This window comes from Rhipicephalus sanguineus, chromosome 1, assembly GCF_013339695.2.
Source record: "Rhipicephalus sanguineus isolate Rsan-2018 chromosome 1, BIME_Rsan_1.4, whole genome shotgun sequence".
NCBI lineage: Eukaryota > Metazoa > Arthropoda > Arachnida > Ixodida > Ixodidae > Rhipicephalus > Rhipicephalus sanguineus.
In genome coordinates this window covers 258,533,145-258,547,164 of record NC_051176.1, presented here as the reverse complement: position 1 = coordinate 258,547,164, position 14,020 = coordinate 258,533,145, and positions in this window count along the sequence as shown.

The window sequence follows — 14,020 nt, the reverse complement described above, 5'->3', positions numbered from 1 at the left end:
GAGAGAAAAACGGTAGCCGGCTTGTGTGTGAGCGCGCGCGGCCACTGAGTGGTAACCTGCAGGACCTACTTCGGAGGGGCTGCAGTTTTGTTGCCGCCGCGAGGCCGACGCACGGCGCCGGTGCGCGCGTGGCAGGTGGTGGTGGTAGTCGTGGTGGTGGCAGCATCTTCGTCTGCCGCGGCGTGACCTCCACGCCGCCGCCGCTGACGGACGCGCTCCTCCGTCGCGAGACGCGCATATTGGCAACCTGCCGATTTCCTTTCGGTGCGGCAACAGGTGGCTCTCCAAGCACCCAGAAGCCAAGCACGGTCAAACAATCAAACAAACACACGCGGAACAAAAGCGCGCACAACCACTCACACTCACGCACGACCACGAGCGCGCTCGCGCTCGTCACTATAGTATAGCGCTCGATATTTCGCAAGCCCCGACAACACCACCGCCCCGTGACCGTCGGTTCAACAATCGACCTTTACGCCGCGCCCCATGCTTCCTTTCCCCGTCCCATTGGCAAATCCACGACCTGGGCTACCTCGCGCGTGGAAAACACTTGCGCAACGCGCACCAGGGAGGATTTCGTCCGTGAAAAGGTCGCAGGAAATGGAGGTGCCCCTTAAGTTTTACCCCTGCTGCTCGCAGATGCTCGAGCAGACCTCGCGTGGCCGAACGCTGCAGGCCCCGCTGCCGACACCAGACAAACTCTCTTTCGACTGCTTCACTTTGGGCTAGTTAGAGTGGTCTCTGGCTGCTGGCATTCCGTATCGCCTCTGTCAACCTTCAGACACTCGGCATGCCGCCTAGCAGAGTGGAAGTCACTGCAGCCATGCTGTGTATTACCGCAGCTATCAAATTTGTGTCGAACAGCAGCTAATGAACCACGAAAAAGTCTCGTACAATCATACTTGTACCAGTCTGATGCTCGATTTTACAGCCCCGCCACGGTGGTCTAGTGGTTATGGCGCTCGACTGCTGACCCGAAGGTCGCGGGATCGAATCCCGGCCGCGGCGGCTGCATTTTCGATGGAGGCGAAAATGTCTGAGGCCCGTGTACTTAGATTTTGGTGCACGTTAAAGAACCCCTGGTGGTCGAAATTTCCGGAGCCCTCCACTACGGCGTCTCTCATAATCATATCGTGGTTTTGGGACGTTAAACCCCAGATATTATTATTATTATTATCGATTTTACAAATGTACCACGTGCCGATAGGCAGAATGTTTTGCAACAAATAAAAAGGCGCCTCATTAGAGGTAAATTCACGTGCATGGCTTCTCAGGAATGATTGATACTATGAGCCTAAATTACATGTTACGTAACGTGCAGAAAGGATGAACTATGACAGTTAAAAAAATTTTTTTTTTAATATGTCCTTACTGCAATCTACACCAACTTGAAAAATCGTAGTCTACTGCGCCACATCTCGGATGTACGGGAGGCGAGGAGCACTGCACGAAGTACAGCGTTTTTTCTATCCTTCGAAGTGTTTTCATGCCAATTACGGCTCTGCGAATACTGCTCCTAGATTTTTTTTTACCGATAAGAGTTTCTTCGAAAGCGTTTGTTTGCATGACAGCCTACAAACCACCCCGAAGCATCGAGAACAAGGTTCGCGCGCTTCTACGGCAATCAGCAAAGTCACTTATTCATGCGCGCACTTGTTTCCTATTCTTATCGCAAGTAGAGATCTGGAAAGCAAAACATGATTAAGGCCCGCAGCCTCCCCCTTCCTTTGGGGGGGGGGGGGGGGCAGCGGGTCACGTAGCCAGCACCAACATGAATAGTTGACTTAGAGCATCTCGCTCGCATGGCCGTGCCCGTCCCTGCAGGACAAAGAGCCAGAAAAACTGGCTAGTCCAAAAATGTTGGCCTTAGCACGACACTGGCGCGGGGAACGCGTCCGCCGCGATGCCCCGCAGAATTGAGCCATTGGGCGGCAGTAAAAACGTGCAAAAGCTCCGGGCATCCCGGCCATGCGCGCACATGCCGCGGTGCGTGCGCCCCGATGACGTGCGCCCGGCCAGCGCCCGGAGGCCCTCATTATCCGCCACTCAAACGATATGAATGGCTGCATGCTCCTGCCGGCTGCCACGTCCCCAGACGGAGGAACTTGTTCCACGGGACGACTGTTCACCTTGCATCGAAAATCATTGAGCAGGTGAAACCGAAGGCTCGTCAATGACATAGCTGCGCCCTCCCCTCCTTCTCCTCGGCGAAGATGGCTGCAGCGGCGGCAGCAGGTGGCTTCGAGGCGTTTTTTCTTCACCTGTTTGTCGCGTCGGCATAAAAACGAGGACGGCTGCGTAGCCGGGGGCCAAGGCACGTCACTTGTACCTCGTGCTGGCATGCAGTCGTTCACGGCACACTCTCTCTCTCTCGACTACACGCCAACGGCGCCAGGAAGCGACGCAGCCTAGTCGCCACTACCATCCTCTAGACATTCGGCGCACTTCATCCCCGCGTTGAAATATACCACCCGGAATACAGAAGATGAGGAGTGGGACAAGAAGGACGATGATGTCCCATCTCAGACAATTTGTGAAGATGTGAGTGAGTGAGTGAGTGAGTGAGTGAGTGAGTGAGTGAGTGAGTGAGTGAGTGAGTGAGTGAGTGAGTGAGTGAGTGAGTGAGTGAGTGAGTGAGTGAGTGAGTGAGTGAGTGAGTGAGTGTCAGTTAGTTAGTTAGTTAGTTAGTTAGTTAGTTAGTTAGTTAGTTAGTTAGTTAGTTAGTTAGTTAGTTAGTTAGTTAGTTAGTTAGTTAGTTAGTTAGTTAGTTAGTTAGTTACATTCTCACCACCACTGGCCGCCTTCATACCGCGTCGCGTTCATTGTTCGATTAATATCTGACTGGGCCCATATTGATGAAAACCCTTTATATCAAAGCTTTATGATCGCAAGTAAAAGCTTTAGCTAATCCTGAAATTGGCCAATGGCAAAGAGCACTTACAAACGAAAAGCATCGCTTAACACGGTTTTATTCATCCACAAATTTTTTTTGCGAGTGTTCATTTCACAGTTACTGCATATGAAAGACCTCAGAGTTGCTAACTTGCTATATATAGAGGCACCTGAGTCAACAGCAAATGGAAACGTCTCTTTACAAGTCCCGGTGTCTGCATATGGTCTTTTTCTTTTTTCCACATACTAGTGATGCAGATTTGCTGCTTAACTGACACTCTAACATCTCCAAAGTGTAACTGAGTCTTATACACAAAGCCCTCAGTCTTAATCTGTCACAAAGACAAGAATTGTAGCGATATGATTTTTTTTTTTTTTTTTTTTTTTTTGCGCTCTGCATACGCGGCACAGGCCAAATCCGTGCCGCCGCGGTGGGCTGGTACACAGTGCTCGGCTGCTGGCCCCCAAAGACGCGGCTTCGATGCCGGCCGCGGCGGTGGCATTTTGATGGAGGCGAAATGCTAGAGGCCTGTGCGGTGTCAGTGCACGTTAAAGAACCACGGGTGGTCGAAATTATCCGGAGCCCTCCACTCCACTACGGAGTCTATCGTAGCCATAGCCACTTTGGGAAGTTAAACGCCATAAACCAACTAGGCTAAATCCTTGGCCCTTGAGCTCTTAAATAAGATGCATGAACACCATCCAAAAGTATTCACCGATCGCTCTGTTGATCTGAAATGCATACTGCGGCTTCCGTGATACCGTCGCCGAGAACACCATGAGCTGCCTGAATGAGCAGGTTTCTCTTTTTCTCTTTTCTCTTTTTGCAACGACAGTAAGCGCAGATGTCGCAATTGAAGCTGCCTTGCGGAAATGTAACTCTTGCCATGAGCAACTGCGAGTGATGTTATCGGACTGCAAGCCAGCGCTGTAGAGCGACTGCTGCGAGGGCATGCGCCGAACATTTGCCTGCAGCGGGGATTACGCAGCCTCAAGCCGCTACGTACAGTGAAAGATTTCGCTATATAGACTTTCAGTGTCGTCCATCCCGCAAAGGCAAAAACGGAAACGATGCTACTGACAACCCCTCAAATGCACCTAGGAACTATTGAAGCTGCCGTGACAGAAGCAACTATACTGTGAACGACCTTCGCTTATTCTGGTCTCAACCGTATCCAGCCCTGCATGAACAAGATCATTATTATTATTATTATTATTATTATTATTATTATTATTATTATTATTATTATTATTATTATTATTATTATTATTATTATTATTATTATTGGTAGTAGTACTAGCAGTAGTATACTGTGGCTTAGGTTGCTCATTTGCCCGGGAGGTAGGGGAGGATGGCGGCGTCGTCACCTGGGGAACGGGAGGGGGCGGAAAATAAATCTATCACTGCTCTAGCCAAAATCTGAAGATGCATTTACACATGGTTCATTCCAGCAGTGCTCTATATATACACGTCTTAAAATGCAGCTGGTATATACCTATTTCGGCTATTAGTCGGGCTGTTGAGGCATGTCAGCCGGAGGGCGGGTTGAGGCGGCGTGCGCACCCTGGGCCCCTCCCCTAGTGACGCCTCTGGCAGCGTGGGGCAAACAGGGAAGATTCCATCTCTCAGTAACAAGCCCTGCATCGTGCCCCTACTCCTACCGGACGAGTGATGACTGAGAAGCATAGACATCACTGAAGTGGCCATCGTTAATTGTTACCGCCTTCCCCATGATCTCTATCGCATGCAGCCTTGCCTAGTGATAGTCTCTGGCACAAGTGTGAACTTGCGGCTGTCTTGTTTACACATACTGAGTTTTCTTCTACTACCAAATGTATTTCGCAGTATCCTCGTTGTTCTAACTTCGTTGTTCTTGCGTTCAATCACTGATGCCAGATATTTACAGCTGCGTTCTTAGAGGTCTGCGTTTCGTTTTTTTTTTTTTTTTTCTATAGCACGATTCAATGCGTACCACCATACATATTGAATTCCTTTGTGAAACAGATCGCCATCTAACTGCCAATAATGTTTACTTGTGGAGAGTCAGATTGGCAGTCTCGGACAGAAGTTGTTCCGCCCGACGCCATCGGCGAAGGTTCTGTGCCCGAAGGTCGGTGAGCTTCCCCACTTATTGAAACGCGGTGCCCGAACTTCCAAAGGGCGATCTATACTTTAACAGTTGTATATAGAGAAAGCCAGTCGTGCAGCGGGCAATGTCGGGTCCGACTTGCCTTTATCGTTTTTGAGCTTGCTAATTGCATTTTTTAGCTTTTACCAGCGCCTGAAGCGATACACCACATGTCTCTTTTATTATCAGTTTCTTTTCTTTTTTTTGTATTTGCTTGACCTTTATTGCATTCTCAACAAAGGCAGTGACGCTACCACAGTAGCGCGCTTATTTGCCGCGGCCGGCATTCCTGAGGTCCACGAAGTCTTCACGCCGTCAACGTCGTGGCTGTCGCATGCGGTGAGTGAGGACTGGGCGCGCCGTGGCGGGCGTCAACCCTTCCTTCACGCGCTCGACGCGTATGCATCGTACAACTGATGGCCAGCTGCAACTCCGCGGGCACGTCGCCGATCACTCTCGAAGGCTGGCACGGGCGACAACGCTGTGCCAAAGCGCTCGACTTCTCTAGCGCGACCCCGACAGCCGTCGCAGATGCCCTCTTCTCCTCCGACCGAGCACGACCGTACGCTGTCGAGCTCGCCTTGTGTGCGCGCCTTCGAAACAAGGCGCGTAACGCAATGTATACTACAGCACAGAGGGCCTCGCGAGGAACAGGAAAAAGGTCTATTTCGAGGTATTCCTCGCTCTCCATTGCAGTCCCGAGCCGTAAATCTTTGCGCCAGCGCGTCCGACCCCTACCTCTTACGACGTTGCAAGTGTTGCCAAAGTCGGCCGTAAATTCTGGGGGGCGCAACCATCGTCGCCCGTGCACGCACGCACTCGCTGCTGTTTTAGCGCGCTTCGTCGTCGTCGAAGTGGCCCGGACAACCGCTGGCGCCTTTTGTCTCGAGCCTGGCTCGCTTGCCGAAAATAAGGAATACGTGCACCAGCTAGCTACTCCGGGGAGCCGGAAAGAACTGGCGCGTCCCATCCGCTAGGAGTGGTATGTTTGGACGCCGCAAATATGCTGTCACTTTTCACTTTACCCTGCTGGCAAATACAATAACGAGGAAAAGGAAGAAGAACTGGCGGTCGCCTGCAAACAATACATATCTACGGCACAGTTGGCCGCTTTACTTATCTTACTGATTTCTCTTTTTGTACCTTTCGCAGTCAAAATTTCGAGTAATCAAATCCAGCGCAGGAAACTTCTACAGCCATGGCTGGTTAATCCGGGTCCTCGATCGGCGTTGAAGCACACAGGCGCTTGCACGCACGCAGCCATGCAAGGAGTCGAAAGGGTCACTATATGTTAAAAAATATATACATATGGCGAAGCTTGCATTAAGTCGATCACGGCTTGAAACAGCGAAGCTGGGCGGTTCTTAAGTCTAATCTGGTTGCTTCTAGGTTGTTACTGCTTTAGCTAGGTGATGCTATAGGTTGTTTCTATAGGTTGTTGCTATAGGCTTTAGTTAGGTGATGCTAGGTTGTTTCTAGGTTGCTTCTCAGCGCAGAGAGGTTCGAGTTCAACCACAGACAGTCACAGACACAATACGGATGTCCAAATTCGTTACCTGTCATGCCATATATATATACGTATATCGGGGCTGACTAGACGGAGCAATTTGTCAAAGGTTGAAGATATATCCGTGCAGATCTGTAAATAGTGTTGCAGAACAGCTTGGTGTCTGACATCGCGTTCCTTTTTTCCTATGTCTCGCAAATGGGCAGCTTGCAATTGTGTCCGATAACGTAAAAACAGAAGAATGCGCGTTGCAACAAGCTTGTAGAAAGCCGGTTCTTATTACGGCATTTGGCACCAAGGGACCATGACTTTTACAGTAAAAGCTCGTTAATTCGAACCCCGTTATTTCGGATAATCCAATAAGTCGGACGTGTTCTCTGGTCCCGGCAAGCATACGTATCGCTGAATGGCATCAAACTCGTTAATTCGGTCAAATTTGGCCGCAACCCTGTTCATTCGGACGTTCCTCGCAGCGCGCCAAGCACGAAGCGCTGCAAACGTGCGACACAAAGGAGCTAAAGCGGTGTTCACGAACAACCGAAACGGCCGCGAGCCTTCAGAAAGGCGTGGTCACCATCCACAGTCTTACCGCGATTGCGTTGTTAGCGACCGCGGCTCAAGACAGAAGGGTCTGAGCCGCGGTCACTTTGTGAACGAAGTCTACACTACTATTATGCAAAGTAAGTACTGGATTTACGTATTCATCAAGAAAATGAAAATGCATTGATGTAATATACACTTGTAGTATTGTTTTCTTGATACTTTCAATCATTCGGCATTCGGTTATTTCGGACTTTTTTTCCGGTCCCGTGAAATCCGAATTAACGAGCTTTTACTGTATTGGGCAAGATAAGGTTATTCTTCTCAGAGTACTATAACGAGACCTAGCCTCATAAGTTCACTGCACGCTAATATAAAAGAAAGTTAAGATAGAATGAGTAAATATAATAATAGGTGGGGTTTCACGTGCCAAAACAACGATATGATTATCAGGCACGCCGTAGTGGGGGACTCAGGATTAAATTCGACCGCGCTGAGGTTCTTTAACGCGCACCTAAATCAAAGCACACGGGTGTTCTTGCATTTCGCCCCATATGGCCGCTGTGGCCGGGAGTCGCACCCGCGCCCTTGAGCTCAGCGTCTTACCTGCCACACATTACCTGGTACCTTACCTGTCAACCTGCTATGGCGGGTTCATGAGTGAAATGAGAAAGAGAGAGGAAGAGGCGATGTCTCTGTTACCCTTGCAACAGAAGTTCAGGGAAAGATTGAGGAGTGAAGTGATGGAAAATCGTTGAATAGGGAGTATCACTGGAGCCAACGTTTCGACAAAAGGACTGGTCTTCGTCAGGGCGGCCACTGCATTCCTTAGCAGCGTGTTTATGTGCGCCTTGCTCATCCCACCCCCAACCTCAAAAGTGGAGGTGGAGAGGAGCAGGTTTGTGTGCAAAGAAGAAAAATGAGAGAAAGAATGGGAGAACCTTGTGTCAGAAAAAAAAAAGGCACCATATCAAATACACGTGCATTCGGTTCCGTTATACAAGTTAACTTTGGTACAATGAGTCTTTCTAACCGAATTCGCAATATGTTTCTCGTAAAAAAAAACAAAAAAAACTCATTTTCAGCATATGTTTATTAGATCGGGAATTTTCCAACTCATGTCGGTAAAGAACAGCCAAAGGCCAAGAAATTAATCGTGTAATTAAGGGTTACCAGTGCACAAATTATTCGGAAAGCACATCAGAAATGCGTTGCGTACGTTGGTCCATCGCCTTCAGACAACTTCGAAGAGCGGAGGCGACTTCGAAGTGGACATACGTTTACGTGTATTCTGCGCGCATAGGAGAAAGACACGAATTTCCGCCGCCTGATGCGATCAAGAGCCAGGATCACCGCTGTCGACGAGCTGTCGGCGATCGAGGGCGATACGCCCTCGCGGGTTGCCGGTGGAAGTCCTCACTCTCTCCTCTTCCCGTCCTGGCAGACATTTCACCGCGCGCTCTAATCGGCCCGTGGTTTGGCTGCCGAGTGCCGGTCGGCTGTGCCATAACAGCGTCATGTGCCACGTGGTTGAGCCGGCCGGAAGCGGGGCACAGGTGCAGCACTTCCGGCGTCCCGCCAGCGATCGGGTGTCCCTACGACGGCCCGTGTCTCCGGGAGTAACGGGAGGCTGCCCTCCGGAACGGCACTGCTACTGCTGCTGCTGGGTGGGCGGCGGACCGGTGCATCCCTCCGCAGCGGAGAGCACCTGTTGTGAGAACATCTTTTTTTTTCCTTCCTCTCTCCCCGGACGGAAGCCGTCGGGCGCCAACCACATGCCGCCAACTTCTTCCGTCGCGTGCGTGGGGGAGGCAACCACACATGTGTGTTTTGACGGGCCGCAGTCCCAGACACCGCGCTCTGGCTGCGTCTCTACGTCTCTGGCCTTGTGTTGATTAACGAGCACCAGTGCCCCTTCCACGGCTTGCGGTCATATGGCACTAGCTAGACTCAAACTCACTAGCGAACCATTCGTCCTTTGCCTGGCAAAGACTTCGTAAGGGGCCTTGAAGCCGTAGGTGGCCGCACGTGTTTGTTGCGATTAGGGTATATATGCTATATACGTATATATAGGGCTACCTAATCTTATAATTTAGCTTAGTGTGGGATATCCCAACGCACCTCATGGGCACTAACTCTAAGGTGACGTCAAGGTGCAGACGTAGGTGTGGAAACTCGGGATCCTGTAACCATGTCCACGTTTCATAACTGTGGTAGTCGTTCTTGACACCAGTCGAAGACTTCAACATTGAATTGCTCGGTGAGGCACTGACCGTGTTGAACAAGGTGGTGTGTTGAAATGAAGAGCCTCCAGACATAAGATGGTGTCTGCTGGCGCAAGACAACGTACAAATGAAGATCTCTGGGAGAGTCCTCCGTCCTGCAGTGGATACAAAATAGTGTGATCATTGTAATGGACCGATATGGTTTTTGTCATTTGTTATACACTGTTCGGTTGTTAGGTCAACATCCGTTATCTACGAATGTGCATTCATAAGGTTCTAAATGAGACAATGTTTTAGATAGATAGATAGATAGATAGATAGATAGATAGATAGATAGATAGATAGATAGATAGATAGATAGATAGATAGATAGATAGATAGATAGATAGATAGATAGATAGATAGATAGATAGATAGATAGATAGATAGATAGATAGATAGATAGATAGATAGATTCAAAATGGCCTAATAGACGAACAGTGGCGCAACGAATGTTGGCAGAAACGACACCTGCAATCTGCGGTCAGCAAACCGACGTCCTACGGCGAACAGCAGTCTCATTAATTGGTTTCAGCGCACAGCCCGGTTGTACGCGTAAACAGTCGCTGCTTTAGTGAGAAGCCCACAAGACACACCGATGCCCGCGACACGCGCCTATGCAGTTATACGGGCGTTAACCAGGTGTTTCCGTCGCTGATTGTAGCGAGCTCAGGTCTTTCAACACGTTATACGGGTGCGCGTACGTAGTCTGCCGAGGCGCTAGCGACAGCCATCTGCCTGGTGAAAAACCGCTCTCAAGGTCATCAACGTCATGTGTGAGTAGAGAAGTGGCGATTCATACGGAGCTCGCTCGCTCTGCTGCAAACTTTGATCCCTCAATGAGTCACTTATTCCCTCCTGCGACGCTTAAGTGCCATTCCCGATAAACAGCGATGACACTCTCATTTGTGGGACTAAGACCAAACCGGCTAACCACCGTAGAAAATTACGAAAAGCTTCGTGAAGGCTTTTCGACACGCAATTCCATACATATATACTGGATGATAGCCACCACTATCGGCCCGACGTTCCAAAAAAACCTAAGCAGCCAAGGAATATTTGGGTTCTGCGCATGAACAAGGCAGCTGATGCTATTTCTTCAGTACGCGAGATCATTTCTGTCAGTTTGGTATATACAGGGTGTTTCGTTAACCCGTGCCAAGCCTTAAAATATCCACACATGCGTTACGATAATCATAACCAACTTAGTATTATTCAGTGGAGTCTTGCGCAATTCAAGTTATCTATACTGTGAGCTTAGATTATTAATTAACAAATTAGTAATCAGCCAATTTTTAAAGTGTTGATTTATTCTAAAAGTATTCCAAGAAAAAAAACGTACAGCCATTGCGAAATGTCCAAATAATTTCTTTTCGTAAAGATAGCCCAGTCGCTCAATATTTATTTAATTTGAAATATCGCCTATCCCTTTCATTGATCCTGAAGAATTCATCAATGTTGCTACAGTGTCTTTGTGAATTATAAACCCCACACCGTACTATTATTCTTCCAGGAACTCTATATCTGAGGACGTGCCCATTAGTCGGTGCTGTACATACATGCTCCAGATAGACCAAGGATACAAGAAGAGCGGGCAGGTTAATCAGCGAGTGTTCGGGTTGGTTGCACCTGGGAAAGGGTGAAAGTATCAAAAGAGAAAGAGAGACGGGCATAAGCGAAGATGAAAAGGAAGAATAGTGGCAAGAATGCCAAACAGGATAAAAACTTGGGTTGCCGGTTTGCACTGATCGAGGGATTGGGGATGCTTTGATAGAAAGTTCATCGTGATCAGAGACTTCTCAAGTGTTGGGGAACGCAAATTTCACTGCGGCCATTCCGCGCTATTTCGTGCTGTATTTGTCTTCTTTTGTACACGCAGTGGTTCTTGGCCCGCAAAGTTTGGGTGCCCTAACCTAAAACTCTATTGCTTCGCATATGCATGCGCACGATATTACTCTAGGAAGGATATTTTATCTCCAGCGCGAAAATGCCAATTAAACAATATTAGCCTCCGTTCAATCCGTGAATAAGCAACCACTATTGCATATTGCTGAATCGCCATATAGGTGTCAGCTACACGAAATTCCCCAAGCTCTTAGCTGCGTGAAATGAACTGATTCAATCGCGAGAGCCCGACCCCGGCTAGTCAGGTGGATCGCCATTGCTCCGAGGGTCCGCTGCAGCGCACTGGTCGCTTTCTCGCTCGCGGCAGCCACGCCGGTGAGCCCGAGCCGCCTCGCTGTTGCGCACTCGGCCACCGGGTCACGGTTGAGGTCGAGCGCTGCGGCGCGAATCCGCACGCCAACTTTGCACTGCGTGAAACCCAACGGCGCGGGTTTCCCAACTTCCGGCAGCCGCAGGTCGGCCGCCGATTGCCGCAACAGCAGCAGACGCCGTCCGCCTCGCTGACCGACCCGTGTCCGCCCGGGGGTGCCCCTTGCGGCCCGCCACCTGACGCTTCGGCCCAAGGATGAGCGCACGCGCCGCCCTCCCGTGCCTGAGCTCATTCTTTTTGCATTGTCGGAAATTATCCGAAACAAGTAAACCTGTCTGGAGGCCTATGGAAGGGGCACGCCACCGCGTTCCGGCTGCCTCGTTCACCGACACTCAAGGAGTGCTTGCCAGGGAGAGAGAGCTCAGCGCGCACGCGTGTACTTGACCCGCGGCCAAAATGGCCAGTCGAGTCGCTAGCGAGGCAGTCAATAGCCCCCGGTTCCGCTAACTATTTTGGCTTCGGAAGGAGGGAGCGAAAATGGGCACAGGAGAGAAGCGCCCGCAAACCGGAAGAAAAATGGAGAGGAAGCGAGAGCCGCGGCCGCATCCACGCTGGTAGCGCGTTATAGTATACCTCCGGAAAAGCATCGGCCCGAAACCGACGGCACAGTGCCCATTACGCCGGTATTAACGTGTACGCACTAGCTACACCCGGTGCGTCCCGCTGTTCGTTGAAAACGCCGCTAGACGCTGGAGGCTTGGCCAGATGTTGCCGACGGGCCGCGCGTGCGCCCCCGTGGCGAACGCGCGCCAATTGCTCGAGAGCATGGACAGTACCACTTCGAACTCCGCAGGATACTCGATGGAAAGAAGCGCGTGCGAGGCGCACGGACGTGAACACACGCAAACACGGATGCCCCCGGAGTCCATTTTGTTTCCTTTTGGCCCCTCACACCCTCCGCTATAAAGGAATAAAACGACATGAAGAACGTATGCTACTAAATGACCAGCGACTGCGGCGGCAGGTGTGAATAAGAGGCATCGAGCTGCCGGTATTGTGTAATTGCTAAGCGGATACTTTCGAGACGTACCTCGCCTCAACAGACCCTATTGGCCTCGAGGCCCACCACTGGAAACGCAGGCGCCACCGTCGGCGTGACGTGCTTGGCAGGATCGCGTGGTCTCAGCGGCCGCGTCGGCTGCTTGTGGAGCGCTGCCGCGTGCTTTGAAAACGAGTTTCAAGTCCCACATGCGCTGCGGTCTGTTCAAATTCGGAAGTGTTCTCTCATATTCTACTCAATTGAAACCATTGTAATAGAGTGGCTGCCTCCGAAGGCGACGAACATGGGGCTCTATACCGCTCGGTGCCGCAGTGCCGAGCTTACGCAAAGGAGCCCAGTGTCAACCTGCACTGGTAACCGCGGGACAAGAAACAGCGTGAAGCGTGGGTTGTAAAGCTAAGAACCGGCAAGTAGCCATCCGCTACGAGTCTTGTGTGCAACAAGCACATCCGCGACGAAGACTTTTGTTACTGCGTCGGGCCTGCGATGCTGGGTGAGTAGCAGACAGCGCACACTGAGACGGTGGCCCGCGCGCGCTTCCCGCCGGCAAATGATGCTTATCTGCCACAGGGTGGTAAAAGCGCTGCCTTTTACCACGTGCGATGCCATCTCAGAACCCTCCAATGCGACCTCTTGATCGTCGGCCTCGTGCTCAGCGTCCGCAAAATCGGCTGCAGATGCGCAAGTCATTGTTTAGATACGTTAAATTAAAAAAAAAACGCACAGGGTCCCTTATGCATTCGTTACAGATGACTAGAAGGCGAAAACCATCTTCTTGTCAGTCGATGTACTGATTCTCCCGCGTCCCCCTTCAAAAGAGTTTTGCGCCTAACACGGTTTTGCACGGCCTCCGCGACCGATCACGGAGGCAATGCAAAGCGACCATGACGTGTGAATACGTCATCATGTGACGTCATAACGACGCTACTATTTTGGCGATCTGTGACGTCATGATGACGTCATATGGTGACACCATCACGTGACGATTATTTTTTGCATCACTCGTGTTGACGCCGCCGACGCGGGACGCCGACGGGCAACCTTCCCATTTGATGAGGCATGCATTGCTTCATAAGCTACATAAGTTTTGCATTGCCTCCGTGATCGGCCCACCGGCCAACCCCATGTATTTTCTTGGAGCCTCATTTATTTACGTGGGAAAGATGCCACCCTGTTGGCGTTAGACAGGACACTGCTGCGAAAATTGCTGGGGTACTCGCCAAATAATTACTATCCTGTTTTGCGGCTGCTGGTTGCTGCAATAACTTCTATTTTATTCACCGCTATTTCAAGTTCATGTGCGTCCTAGTTCACAGCCGACGTTTGCAGAACAAGTCCGGCAAACGTTACTGTATTTTCTTTCTTTTTCTGCGTCGCATGCTACTACATGCTCGGTCTCGTAGACTGGTTCTT